Source organism: Corythoichthys intestinalis, chromosome 4 (assembly GCF_030265065.1).
Source record: "Corythoichthys intestinalis isolate RoL2023-P3 chromosome 4, ASM3026506v1, whole genome shotgun sequence".
Taxonomy (NCBI): Eukaryota; Metazoa; Chordata; class Actinopteri; order Syngnathiformes; family Syngnathidae; genus Corythoichthys; species Corythoichthys intestinalis.
Window position 1 is genome coordinate 31,839,184 of NC_080398.1, and position 5,523 is coordinate 31,844,706.

General features: G+C 37.5%; 1 long non-coding RNA gene across 1 annotated transcript; it reads left to right on the forward strand.

Annotated features, from left to right (window-relative positions):
- The first annotated feature begins 1,303 nt into the window (after window positions 1-1,303).
- On the forward strand, window positions 1,304-5,257 carry LOC130914198 (uncharacterized). Its single transcript, XR_009062854.1, has 4 exons — window positions 1,304-1,333; window positions 1,575-1,635; window positions 4,919-5,029; window positions 5,138-5,257. It is a non-coding gene; the product is annotated as an uncharacterized LOC130914198 (long non-coding RNA).
- The last annotated feature ends 266 nt before the right edge of the window (window positions 5,258-5,523 follow it).

The window sequence follows — 5,523 nt, forward strand, 5'->3', positions numbered from 1 at the left end:
TTGTCATCACAGAACAGCCGGCGCCGTAATGAGTTTTGCGCGCTTGTTAAAAAACAATATTTATTGGAACGGCGACCAGAGCCGACGTGAATTTTCATTATCAGTTAATGAGCTGATTAGTTTTCGGCTAATAACGACGACAGAAGAGCGCTGGACTTTGCGTAGCTTCTAAATGTCAACAGGAAATATAAATTGTGGGTTTAAAAAATACAAAATAAGATTGATCAGTTTTTACAGTTAAGGAGTTTTAAAATGAATGGGAAATTAGGACCAAAAAAAAATCAGAATCAAAAGTCGTTTTGTATTCATCATCATCACGTTTAAGCTGTTTTCACTTGAAATTATGATAAAATTTGATTATATGATCTTCCCACATTGAACAAAGTAAATTCACAATTTAGCTTTGACTACCCAGATAGCAAAATATAACTGGAGCGGACATGGGCCAGACGTACTGCAAATTTTGGCCCAATTTCATAAAACGGATCCCCCCAGTGTCTTTTTGAACAATGGTCCAAATTCGGTAAGGAGTCACTTGCCGGATCAGCAATCAGTTTTGGGCCATAACTGACTCAAAGTAGCAGACACGACATTAATGTATCGCCTGGATATGGCACACATGTTACACAAACTGGGGCAGATTAGTATCAAAACCGTTTTCAGTATTAAATTTTGGGTCCATTTTGTTCAATGTATCATCCTGCAATGTGTTTATATTGCAAATTCAATTTGTCTATTATAAAAGCAATCATGACAGCACTTCTTTTTCATGCTATTTATTAATGATGCAACACACAACAACATAATAGAACATTGTTTTTTCACAAAATATTTTAGTTGGAACAAGTAACTCCGCATTAAAGATGACCCATTTTTAGACTGTAAACAACATATTCTATTTGTTAAGGTTCTGGGGTAACGGGGGACCTAATTAATTGACGATGAGAGGGAGTGATCGATAGTGTCCAAAGAACCCGGTGGGCAATTTGGTGATAGAACAGGTGAACGGGTAAGTAGGCGTTTTGCCAGGCAAGCAGAACATACAGGATCTAGTAGGGAAACACAAAAATGAGCTCAGTATCAGGATTACAAGATTCTTTGTTAGCTGAAAGTCACATACCTGTAGGTGAGTTGTTGATCTGGCGATGATGTGAGGCCAAGGACCGGTTCAAGTAAGTTGCTGACGATGATCAGCGGCACCTGGTCCCAGGATCACCCATCTGTGCAATCAAGATGACAATTAAGGCAAAGTAACACAAATACACACACACACGAGGAGGGGGTCAGTTTCAATAATAGTATTCAAACATTGAAACATTTACAGCAACACAGAGTAAGCTTTCTCCCTCCATATGTTGTTATGTAACAAATTTTGAATTTCTTAATTTGCAGACATGGCAGATCACTTGAATACACCAGCCATTTTATTAACGCTCAGTTGAATAGCTTGTTTAGCAGTCAAGCAGTGACATCAAAACGCGCTTATGACTTTGAATAGAGCACTTATCATACAAATTTGCCGTCCGCTGATGTGTCGCGACTCCTGCGTGCTCTTCTGTTTGGTTGCCTTTCAGGGTGCGCTGACGTTAAGCGGGAGTTCGAGCGCGTCCAGTCTGCACGGTCCGCCCCGCAACAGTGCGTAACCTATCATTTGGACTGTCATAGTACTGATCCCAGCTGCATCTGGTGCACTGACGTTAAGCGGGTGTGATGGCTATGTGGATCTGGCAAGCTGAGGCCGGATCCGGGACGCAGTCGTCCATAAAGTTGTGTTAATCACTGAAAATTCTGAAATTCTGTTCAGGTGATTTTTTTTTTTTTTTTTTTTTTTTTCCCCGAACATTCTGTTACGGTACAAACCCTGAAATTTGGCCAAATTGGCTGCTTAAAACCAAAATGGGTGACTTCCTGTTCATTAGTCGTACCTGGGTCTTTCAGACCTTTTTGTGCATCTTCTTTATTTGAACACGTCCATCCAGTTTTGTGTTTAATGGACAAACTGGTATCCATGGCTGACTTGTTTTCTTACCATCTACCGTATTGGCCCAAATATAAGACGGCCCTGATTATATGACGACCCCCTCAGTTTCAAGACTCAAGTTTGAAAAAAGACTTTTTGAACACCAAATTAATTTTTATATCGAAAATAATTACAATACATCCGAAACAAATGATTACAACAATATATATGAGAGAAAAAGCATGTTATTTTGCCTCATTCAAATCTTAATATCTGAACATTTAAATATGTAAACTAAAGTGCAATCACATTCGTAAATGAATGGCTTCTGGTTCTTGAAATGTAAACAAACCAATCTATTGTGATAAAACAACAAAATTGCAATAACAGCATTAACCATCAAAGTGAAGTCTAACTGTAAATGTAGTCTTGAAACAAATCTGAATAAGGAAAAACATTGCAATAAAATAATGCAAACTGGTTAAACTTAAGAGTAGCTGAGCTCTGTCATGACAGAACATCGCTTCAATGATATCTGGCGCCATCTAGCATCGTGAATGGGTATAATGTCTAGACGGCGAATATAAAACGACCCCCTCTTTTACGGTCTTATTTCTATGCAAAAAACACCGTCTTATATTCGGGCAAATACAGGTAATTAAGTACAAACAGTGTAATTTTAAAATGGTGGACTTTCTGTTCAAATTTGGACATTGATCTTTGAGACCTGAGAATTTCCCGCAATGTCATAATTGACGTGGCCACAAGATTTCATGTTGCTCAGTCAAAATGGTGTTTGGGGCTAATTTGTTTTTGTTTCCAAACTTTTTAAAAAGGTTAAAAACCTTCTTTAATGTCTGCTTTAAAACAAAATGGCTGACTTCCTGTTTGATATCTGACCCGCAGACATTCTTACACGTCCTGTTAAGGTTAACACATCAACCCAATGCTCCCAAAATGGTTGACTTTCTGTCAAATTCGAGCACTGGTCCAGTAGAGAGTGTTTCGTGCGTCCAATTTTGACACCAAACTCTGTCCACCTTTGCCCGCAACTGGGAAAAAAAAAACTCCAAATTTAGCACCGCTTAACGAACCATTAAACCGAATAACTTTATTTTGAGGCGTGACGTATGAAAGCTAACTCCGAGTCGGTAACAGCATTAGCATGGCGCCGTGAGGCTTAAAAACAAGTGTAAATAAATTTGTAGCGCTGACATTTCAAACGTTGCGTTCCAAAGCGTTTTGATACGCGCGCTGTCGACTCGTCCGCCCGCCGGCTATTTGTGTGCTGTCGACGCTAAGCTAACGCTAATCCCCCTCTCAGCTGACACAGCATAACCGTCATTGTAATGCGCGCTTGTGTGCGTGGTCACAACGTGCATCAAACTCCCCATTTTAAAAACATAAACATGGATTTTGATTTATGTATGTGACCCATCACGTTTAGCAGGTGTCATGTTGTATGTATGTAACGTTCCCACTTCATGATTGATGCTAATATTTAAGGATTATGGAGGATTTCAGTGATCATTTAAGAAGTGAATGTTAATCTTGTTTTCTAGCTAACAGTAATGTTGAAAGAACTTCAAATAAGTCATTTGATAATAGTTCAAGATGTGGAAATCATAGTCTGCCATTGACGGCAATAGACGTCCGAGCCATTTTGGCTGAGAGGGAGGGCAGCAATTTAATAGTATAAACCGATTCATTTCACATTTTTATGATAAATGTCAGATTTTAATGTGTGATGTTTCACTAAATCACTTTCATGTTGTAATTTTAATGTTTTATTGTTATTGTTTTAGCCGTAAATGGGTAGAGTAGCCAAAAATTGCACTCAAGTAAGAGTAGCGTTACTTCAAAATAATATTACTCAAGTAAAAGTAAAAGTAGTTGTTCAAAAATTTTACTCAAGTTCAACAGTATTGTGAAAAGAATACTCAAGTAATGAGTAACATTGTGAGTAACTGCTTATATTTTTGCTGGATTTTTTTTTTTTTAAACAATGGTATTTTTTTCTGAGCACAAAGTTATCTATATGAACTGTTGTTATAAAGATACTGTACTATAACCCAGTGCATAACCACATGAAGCCAAAGAAATACAAAAATTTAAAAAATTAAAAATCATTGATTTCCGACAGGAGAAAAAATACAATTACATAAATGAAACATTATTCGTTCAAAGAGCGTGACTGCCCTCTAGTGGAGAAAACAGTTCAGAGTTTGAATAGTGAAGAGTTCCTTCATAATTACTATTTTGAAATTAAAAGGATCATATCACCTGTTTTCCATGGTCAATCGGTGCCAAAGAAAAACTGGGAGAAAGGTTAAAATCTGCACTTTCGAGTTATGTTGAGGGCAGCTCTCTATATCAAATGCTTCATTGTTTATGGTGCTTTAAAGACACCACATGATTGAACAACCTGGTCCCTTACAAAAGTCTTGTCGCTTATCCATTTTGTAGAAACAATTGCTAATAACCTGACTTTTAATTATTCAATTGGTTTCAGAAATGGCTCATATGAAAGCCAAGTCCCTCCCAAATTATGTTGAATGTACAAAAATATATTTGTTTCACTGAAAAAACATTTATCATTTAATGAAGACATAAAGGTCAAATTTTGGCAAGACAAAAGTTTTGTCGCCGAGAGAAAGTAGTATGAAAATTGAACAAAAAATGTACTTCAAATACAAAAATGTTACATAACATAAGCGAATTAAGTAGTGGTGCAGTGAGATCCAAATTTAATATTTTGTATGGCGTCCAATCGTCTTTCTAATGTGACCTTAAATTTGAGTTCAGCACAACTAGACGTCCAATCCATTTGAAATGAGAAGGCGGCAGCGAATGAACGTTCAGAAACTAATTTCTAAGTTTCATGTTGTAAACCAATACATTTCTCGTTTTTATGGAATAAATTTCACATTTGAACATGATTTTAAAATGTCATTTCAGTGACGTATCTGTACCGATACCTATCGGTGCTACACTACATTGGACGTCTACCACGGTCAGTGGTAACAAAAGGAGCGAATGTTTTGAAGAGTCAGGAGCAAAGGAATGAAGGTGAGCAGAACTGACAAAGACGGACGACTCGCTAGCTGACAACCGAGAGAAGGATGATGTCGTGGTTTTTGTTTTTTTCTTTTTTGTCGGCTTGTAAAAAATGCACAGACCAACGACCTTGAGCGGAGCTGGATCGGGCCGGCGCCATGACACGCCGTGCTACCACGCATGCCAAACAGCCTGTCCTGTTTCAGTGTTAAAAAATGTGAGATTGATTATGTGAAAATGCTTGGAATTTTTCAGTTCGTAACATACTTTGACATTGATAAAATAATTATCAACTCATTTGCTCCCAAAAACGTATAAATACGTTCTATTTTTAATTGTTTCAGTGTCCCAAAGACGTATTTATACGTCTTTTACCATATTTTTTCAAAAAAGACATCTCTGGGTTGTGATTCAATTTAGCTCCAAAGCACAAAGCTGAAAATCAATTTTAAAGCAATAAAACTGGCCACTGGAGGGCAGTAACACATTTCGTAAGACTCGCAACC